This window comes from Chiloscyllium plagiosum, unplaced genomic scaffold (genome assembly GCF_037043375.1).
Source record: "Chiloscyllium plagiosum isolate Xiang-an unplaced genomic scaffold, Cpla_swu_hap1 HiC_scaffold_2, whole genome shotgun sequence".
Taxonomy (NCBI): Eukaryota; Metazoa; Chordata; class Chondrichthyes; order Orectolobiformes; family Hemiscylliidae; genus Chiloscyllium; species Chiloscyllium plagiosum.
The window spans coordinates 121,670,007-121,679,526 of NW_028270140.1; positions in this window are offsets into that span (position 1 = coordinate 121,670,007).

Genomic DNA, 9,520 nt, shown 5'->3' on the forward strand with positions numbered 1-9,520 from the left:
TATATGTACCCATATTAACTCGGAAGACCCCCCCTCCAGGGCTAAGGGCTTGACAAATCTAATCATCCTGGTTAAACAAACGCCCTAGTTAAGATAACTGATAAATCTATATCCAAATAACTCTAGTAGGGCTGCCATGTCTTATAAAAATAGTCTGTTGTGTAGTGCACCATGTTTGTAATAAAATCCAAGGGAATGTGCTCCACAATTAACTTCTGCCATCCCAGCAAGCCCAGTGGGTTCTCAGACACCCAGTTCATCAGAATGTTCTTTCATGCACAGTATGCAAGAATATTAAATAGTTTCTTCTCATGCCCGTCTAAAGATGGTAAACTCGGTAGACCTAAGAGGAGAGATATCGGGTCTACTTTGACTTCAGTCCCCAAAACCCTTCCTATCTCTCCCGCCACAGCGCTCCAATAAACACGGGGCCTGTGGCATGTCCAGAAGCGATGGGTAAGAGTACCTACACTTATTTTACATTTGGGGCACACTGAAGATGCCCCTTTTTTAAACTTCGCCAGACCGTCTGGTGCTAGATGAGCCCTGTGCAGAACTTTTAACTGCGTAGCGCATATCCTATTACAGATTGAGATCTTTCGAGTATTCTCCTATATGTTTTCCCATGTTTCAGAAGAAATCTGCACTCCCAGCTCTTGCTCCCAGAACTCACATAACCGGTTAATATCCTGCCAGGCCCTGCCGCCCAGCAGGCGATAGAGGGCACTAACCGAAAGGGTGCTTATGGAGCGTAGCAACATCCTCTCTGTATTGGGCTTATAGAGTTTAGTGAGAAGTGTAGTCTTCTTCTGGATGAAATCTCTAACGTGAAAAAAACGGAAAAGGTCTCCGCTGGGCAACCCGTATTTGTGGCTCAGTTGCTTAAAAGACATCATAACCTTCCCCTCAAACAAGTCTCCAAAACTAAACTCCTCTCGCTGCCCATTGTTTGAACCCTGAGTCCAGCATCCCTGGTCGGAACCCTGGCATGCCAACTATGGGCGTAAGTGGTGAAGTCTGGGATAAACAACCCTCACTCTGGCGCATCACCCTCCATGCATTGACGGTACTAATGACAATGGGTTTCCGGCAGTGGTCCATAACTGTCCTCATCTTATCCATGAACAACAGGTTAATTAGAGGGCACTTTGCCTGGGAGGCCTCGATATTCAGCCATATTGAGTTTGGATCGTTACCTACCCAATCACAGACAAAGGACAGCAGGGAACTCAATTGATACCTCCTGATGTCTGGGAAATCAACTCCTCCCCCTCCGAGGCAACTGCAATTTAGTAAGTTTGACAAGGGGCCGCCCACAATGCCAGACAAAGGAACCAAACCATCCCATAAGCTTCCGCAACGTTCACCTGGGAAACATTATTGGGAGCATACGCATGGGATAAAGTAAACAAGGAAGAACATTCTTCTCAATGAGAGATATTCAGCCCAGTCATGAAATTGGAAGAGCCTCCCATCTCAGGTGATCTGGCCTAATATTGTCGAGCAAGTGAGCAAAGTTAGTCCAAAATAACAGATCAAACTTGGGGGTAATAAAAATGCCTAAGTATTGGAACCCTGCCCGTGACCACTTAAAAGGGAAGTTAGGGCCACCTTCAACTCCTGGCACATCCTTAAGGTTCCCCAAAGACATAGCCTCAGATTTTGCCAAGTTAATCATATATCCTGAAATAGCCCCAAATGAATTGATACATTGTATCAAATGGGGTACAGAGGTCATCAGGTTCGATAAAAACAGAAGGACATCATCCGCATGCAGTGTAATCTTGTGTGCCCTCGATCCCACTTCCGGAGCGGTTATGTGCACGTTCTGATGAATAGCCTCTACCAGCAGCTCTATCACCAACGTAAACAACAATGGTGAGAAGGGGCAGCCTTGCCGACTATCACTACCAATCGTAAAATTCCCAGACTTCACCCCGTTGGTGATGACCGCAGCCAGATGGTGGCGATATAAAACCTCTACCCACCTAGCAAAGACTCCACCCAACCCAAACTGTTCTAAGACTTAAAAAAGATATGGCCATTCCACCCGGTCAAATGCTTTCTCTGCATCTGAGGAAATCACCAACCCCTGAAGCGATTGTTGCTGACAAAGTCGGACCATATTCAGCAACATTCTAATATTATTAGAGGACCTACGGCCCCTTATAAAGCCTGTCTGGTCCTCTTTAATAATATGGGGCAACACCTTTTCCAATCTCAGCGCCAGGATCTTGGACAGAATCTTGAAATCTGAATTTAATAGAGAGATGGGCCTGTATCCTCAGGAGCCTTCCCCTTCTTAAGAATTAAGGAAATATTAGCTTCTCTGAAAGATCGTGGTAGGCATTCATGCATATAGGAGTGATTGTACATCTCCAACATCGGCCCTGACAGAATCCCTATAAACTCCTGATAAAACTCACCCGGGAGACCATCACGGCCAGGCGTATCCCACTCTGAAGTTGCCGAGCTGCCTTCTGTATTTTCTGAACTGTCAAGGGGGCATTAAGAAGAGAGGCCTGTTCCAAGGTTACCTCGGGAGGTCCAGGTTCTTAAAAAAGGTCTCCATTTTAGTCCTCCTGTCCTCGCAACTTTCAGACCGATACAATTCAGAGTAAAAGCTCTGAAAAGCCTCATTAATCTTTTTAGCATCGTACGTAAGGACCCCGACGCTGTCTCTGATTGCAGTAATGGATTGGGGCAGCACGCTTTTTCTGAGTCAGGTACACTAAATACTTCCCTGGCCTATCCCCATATTCGAACAGACTTTGTCTAGCAAAAGCAAGTTCTTTCTTTGCGTTTTGTCAGTATTGAATTCAAGGCAGCCCGGAGGGCTGTAATCCACTGTAGCTTAGTCACCGAAGGCCGTGCAAAATGTGTCACCTCGGCTTTCAACCGCATCTCAAATAGACGCTGCTGTTCCTCCTTCTGTCATTTCCGGCTAGCCGATAAGAAATAGCTAAACCCCTAGCAAAGGCCTTTGCAGTCTCCCATAGCACAGATGGACTACTCGCCGTGCCTGAGTTGATAGTCAAGAATTCCAGAATCTCCTTCAAAAAGTATTCCACAAATTTGGAATCCTTAAGGAGAAAAGGGTCCAAACGCCATTGCTGCAAACCTAGCCCCTCACTCTTGGCCTTAACCTCCAAATACACTGCTGCATGATCAGACATAGCTATATTCCCAATTTTACAACCCATAATCGAATCCAGAAGGGCCGAGGGAGCCAGAAAGAGGTCAATCCTTGTGTGACAATTATATGGTTTTGAAAAAAAAAGGTGAAGTCCTTGCCAGTAGGGTGAAGACATCTCCAAATATCCACCAGCCCCAACTCCTCACATAAGTCAACCACCTGCTTGGCCTGCGAAGAAATAGTTGGGGGCCCACAAGGCATCTGTATCGGGCTTATAGGGCTTAGTGAGAAGCATGGTCTACTTCTGGATGAAAGGTCGGTCCAAAAGACAATTAAAATCCCCCCCATAATAATATGCCGTGTTCCAAACGCACTCAACTTAGAGAAAGCACAAATCAAAAATTTGAGGGGATGCGCCAGAGGACAGTAGACATTTAAAATGCCATATTCCTCCTCATGTATCAGGGCTTTAAGTATTACAAACTGTCCTTGCTCATCTTTCACCTGCTCTGATAATGTGAACGGACGAGTTTTCTGGATATACCACCACTCCCTACTTTTAGTAGTAAAGGATGAAAAGAATACTCGGTCATAACCCCCCTGTTGTAATTTCAGGTGTTCCCCGTCTTCAAGATGGGATTCCTGCAACAAAACGATATCAACCCTTTCCCTCTTAAGGCTAGAAAGCACTTTTTTCCTTTTAATAGGCGAATGACTTCCCTTAATGTTCCAGGTGCACCATTTAATAAGACGCTTAGCCATATCCCCTTTCAGACACCATTGAACCTCTGGGAGGGAGAACCCTGCTTACATAGAGTCGAAGAACTATATATACAAAAACTACTCTATCATAACTATAAACAACTATTACTACCAAAAAATCTACAAAAAAAAACAACTATAAAACCTTGAATGGAAGACTCTTCCCCCTGCCCATAGGGGGCACTCACCCTACCCCCCCCCCCCCCCCCCCCCGCCCCACCATTCACAGCTCCTTCAAACCCGGACTGTGCTCCAGCCTTAGGCCAGAAAAAAAATAAGGAGATGATCCTTAAATCAACAGAAAAAAGACCAAGTCAGAATGAGCACTCCACCCATCCCTGGCTTCCTGTCACCCCCTACTTGTGACTAAAAGAGAAACAGAACAAACAAACAAAAAAAGGGGAGACAACAAAGAACATTTCCCATCAGAAAATCCAATTATTTAAAAAAAGGAACAACTTATTCCGAGGTCTTTTCCCCCCTTTCCAAAAAGGAAATTATTAGGGAGAAAGAAAGGAATTTTAAAGAAAAGGAAAACAATGGGGAAAGATAGAAAAGAGAACAAACATTAACTGTATTCTTCAGATCAATCAGTCTATTTTAAAGTGTCTACAACGTTTTTAGCTTTACCCGCTAAATCAAACGTATAAACTGCGGGGTATTTCATGGAGTACTGGATGCCCAGGTTCCTCAGCCTCTTTTTAACTTCACCGAAGGACTTCCTCTTTCGAATTAAAGCTGCAGAGAAATCCTGGAAAAACATGATTTTTGACCCCTTGTACAGCAGTGCCTGCAGATCTTTTCCCAGGGATCTGGAAGCTTCTATGACTTTTTGCTTGTCCTTATATGAATGGACGTGTACTAGGACCGAATGGGGGTGCTGCACCAGCCCTGACGTGTGCACTGTAACCCGATAAGCCCTTTCAATCTGTAGCCTGCTGGACTTCAGCAGCCAGTTTTCAAAGAAGCTCACTGGCTGCTCACCTTCCTCACCTTCAGGGAGCCCAACAATTCGGGGATTTATCCTCCGACCTTGATTTTCGAGGTCGTTGATATGGTCTCGCAAGGCCCGCACCCCTCGCTCCAGTACCTGGATCAGACTGGATGAGGACTCTATTGGAGCTTCCAAGGCCTTAGTTCGACCCTCTACCTCCTCCAGCCACTCCCTGAGGCCCTGGATCTCCTGCTCATGCTTCTGCAGCATGGATGCGATAGGTTGGACCTGGGCACGAATCTCCCCACGGATCTTCTCTGAGCAGTGTGTGGCCCTGCTCTTAGTGTTGGTGTAGGTGTGATAGGGGAAATGGTGAGGTGTCAGGAAGGAGTCAGTCCATGGTGTTATTTCCATGCTGTGTTATTAGTGTGGGTGGGAAAGTGGAGGGAAATTGTGTGTGAGAGAGAGAGAGAGAGAGAGAGAAGGTGCAATAGTGAGAGTGGTGGAGCATGAGCCTAGTTCGGTGGTCGGTGCTATAACAAATATACAGTGAGTGTGAGTGTGAGTGTGAGAGAATGACTAGAGTAATTTTAGGGTCAATCAAGGATAGTAGTGGAAAGTTGTGTGTGGACTCTGAGGATCTTCTCAATTGCAGCCCCAACTTTCAAGGTAGCCAATTCATCACCGCAGCCAATTCTTGTGAGTCTGTCAGGTCCCCGGGGATTCAGGAGAGGCTGCTGCTGCTGCTGCTGCTGCAGTCTCTGATGTGGTAGGTGCTGCAGGGGAGTGCCCTCCCTGCTGCTGTTTGCTTGCTCCTTTTCCCTTTGGCATCCTTTCCACTCCCGAATATTAACAAATATGTGTTCTGTAAGGTTTTAAACTAATAATTCCATCACATAAGTTGGCCAGGGATGGCAAAAAACACCAGTATGCTTTGGCTGTTAGGCAGAGCTGTCCACAGCAATTCTACAGAATCGCCGCCATCTTGCTGAGTCATCCAGATGCCTTTTAAATGTTACAATTGTACCAGCCTCCACCACTTCCTCTAGCAGCTCATTCCATACACGTACCACCTGCTGCCTGAAAACGTTGCCCTTAGGTCTCTTTTATATCTTTCCCCTTTCACCCTAAACCTATGCCCTCTAGTTCTGGACTCCCACACCCCAGGGAACGGACTATGTCTACTTATCCTATCTATGCCCCTCATGATTTTATTAACCTTTATAAGGTCACCCCTCAGGCTCCGACGCTCCAGGGAAAACAGCCCTAGCCTATTCAACTCTCCCTATAGCTCAAATCCTTCAACCCTGGCAACATCCTTGTAAATCTTTTCAGAACACTTTCAAGTTTCACAACATCTTTCCGATAGGAAGGAGACCAGAACTGCATGCAATATTCCAAAAGTGGCCTAACCAATGACCTGTACAGCCGCAACATGGCCTCTGAATTCCTGTACTCAATACTCTGACCAATAAAGGAAAGAATACCAAACGCCTTCTTCACTATCCTATCTACCTGCGCCTCTACTTTCAAGGAGCTATGAACCTGCACTTCAAGCTCTCTTTGTTCAGCAGCACTCCTGAAGACCTTACCATTAAGTGTATAAGTCCTGCTAAGATTTGCTTTCCCAAAATGCAGCACCTCACATTTATTTAAATTAAACTCCATCTGCCACTTCTCAGCCCATTGGCCCATCTGGTCCAGATCCTGTTGTAATCTGAGATAACATTCTTTGCTGTCCACTACACTTCCAATTTTGGTGTTATCTGCAAACTTACTATGTCTCTTTTGCCCACATCCAAATCATGTATATAAATGTCAAAAAGTAGTGGACCCAGCACCAATCCTTGTGGCACTCCACTGGTCACAGGCCTCTAGTCTGAAAAACAACCCTTCACCACCTCCCTCTGTCTTCTACCTTTGAGACAGTTCTGTTATCTAAATGGCTAGTTCTCCCTGTATTCCGTGAGATCTAACCTTGCTAACCAGTCTTCCATGGGGAACCTTGTTGAATGCGTTACTGAAGTCCGTATAGATCATGTCGACTGCTCTGCCCTCATCAATTCTCTTTGTTACTTCAAAAAACTCAATCAAGTTTGTGAGACATGATTTCCCACATACAAAGCCATGTTGACTATACCTAATCAGTCCTTGCCTTTCCAAATACATGTACATCCTGTTCCTCAGGTTTCCCTCCAATAACTTGCCCACTACCGATGTCAGGCTCACTGGTATTTAGTTCCCTGGATTATCCTTACCACCTTTCCTAAACAGTTGGGCCACATTGGCCAACTTCCAGTCTTCCAGCACCTCATCTGTGACTATCGATGATACAAATATCTCAGCAAGGGGCCCATCAATCACTTCCCTAGCTTCCCACAGAGTTCTAGGGTACACCTCACCAAGTCCTGGGGATTTATCCACTTTTATGTGTTTCAAGACATGCAGCACTTCCTCCTCTGTAATTTGGAGATTTTGCAATGTGTCACCATCTATTTCCCTACATTCAATATCTTCCATAACCTTTTCCATAGTAAATACTGATGCTAAATACTCGTTTAGTATCTCCCCTATTTTCTGCGGCTCCACACGAAGGCCACCTTGCTGATCTTTGATGGGCCCTATTCTCTACCTAGTTACCCTTTAATGTATTTGTAAAAACTCTTTGGATTCTCCTTAACTCTATTTGCCAAAGCTATCTCATGTCCCCTTTTTGTCCTCCTGATTTCCCTATTAAGTACGCTCCTACTACCTTTATACTCTTCTAAGAATTCATTCGATCTATCCTGTCTATACCTGACATATGCTTCCTTCTTTTTCTTAACCAAACCCTCAATTTCTTTAGTCATCCAGCATTCCCTGTACCTATCAGCCTTTCCTTCCCCCTAACAGGAATACACTGTATCTGGACTATCGTTATCTTCTTAACATTTCCTTATTAATTCCTGCGTATAGCCCAATTGAATACTTTCTTAATTTGTGTTTGTTTTTTATCCTCTAGATCTCAAGCCATAGATTACTTCACCCAGTAGCAATAAAATAACATAATACATGGGCTCAAAATTTCTAAAGCAACTATGGTTTAATTAGCATTGATCTATTATGGATTTTCAAAAATGGGGTGGAGTGTAAACTCTTGCACATAATTACATCATTGTCACTCCTCCTCCTGGAAGAAAATAAATGTTACCCTTTAAGAGGGAAAGAAACACCTCCTTTGTTAAATTTTGTCTTTCCTACTTTCTCTATCAGCTTTTTCAGATTTTAGACGATACCATCTGGATTCTGTTCAAAGAGATTTCCAAGATTCCCAATTTTGTTTCTTTTCATTTGCCCACACCAAAGTATTTTTACAATGAGCAAATCTTATCATCTGGAATTAAAAATTTACTCGTGTGTCAAAACAGTCCTGTATTTGGAAGTTCATTTATGGCCAGTAAATGAAATCCCAAGCGTGGTAATTTCTGAAATTAATATCTGCCCAAATCCAAACACAACACAAAGCCAATTTTAAAAGGTACATTTTTACCAAATTTTACAAACCAACTTCTTAAATCAACATTTTGTTGCAGGCTTCTGCTTGCTCAACACCTGAGTTTCTTAAAAGGTCAGTACATTAACAATGCACAGCCCATACTTTCAGAGGCACACCACCCCTTTAAATCTCCAAACATTCCCAGAATACAAACTAACTCCAAAGCATCCCCAGATCTCGAGCTCCAGGGAACAAAAACACACAAATTGCACAAGACCACATTTGGCAACCAACAAACCGAGATACATTCGAACCAGACCGCAGTTAACCCTGCTACCCGGTTTCGTGCAATCGCAGAGAGTCGGTCCTCTCTCTCTCATCGATGAACACTGCAGCTTGTCTCTTTTTTAAAAAACACAATCTGCAGATTCCCCTTTTTTACTGGAGACACCAATCGTTCGGCTCTACCTCAGTCTCTTCCCTATTCCAACCTTGTTCTACCATGTTCTTAATCAAACATAGTCTGCAGGATGGACTTTTCTAAACACCCACCTACTTGCTAACGGTCCTTCCCTACCATTTTCCGGGTTCCCTCTCAATTGTGTCGGCTACCCCTTATTTACTGTTTTATTATCCCTTTCTGGGATTTTCAATTTTCTACCGACCTCTATCTCGTGTCTTCCATGCCCAAGAATTCTATCCCCACCCCCTTTCTCTCTCTATTTTGGTGCCCGCTCACACTGGGATTCTCACTCTCTCTCTATAGCCATGATTTTGTGCCCCTTTAGCGGAGGTTTCGCAACCACTCGCCCTCTCTCTCTCTCTGGACGAACACGCTTCCTCGCACCAGGCATCCCCACTTCCATTCTGCTTGGGACCATGACTCGCTCCGATTTAAAAGTTCATTTTGTACTCTGGCTCACAGAAGTCCCCCACCAAATGCCACGCCAGCTAGAAAGGATGGTAAATAAACATATTCACTGAGATCATGGCCCAAGATGTGCTGGCTTTAGGCAGAGCTCCTGGCTGGCTCGCCAATCTGTAGGAATGTTTTTCCCTGATAGAGAATGAAAGCCCGGGAGGCCGGCAGAACTCAGGCAGGTAGAAGTTTATTCATGCAGAGACGGATTAAAGTAGGGAAAGGGCCAACGGTTATTCCCTGAATCTGGCCCTGTTGTATGAACTCAATTACTCACTTAATCTTTGGCTCAGA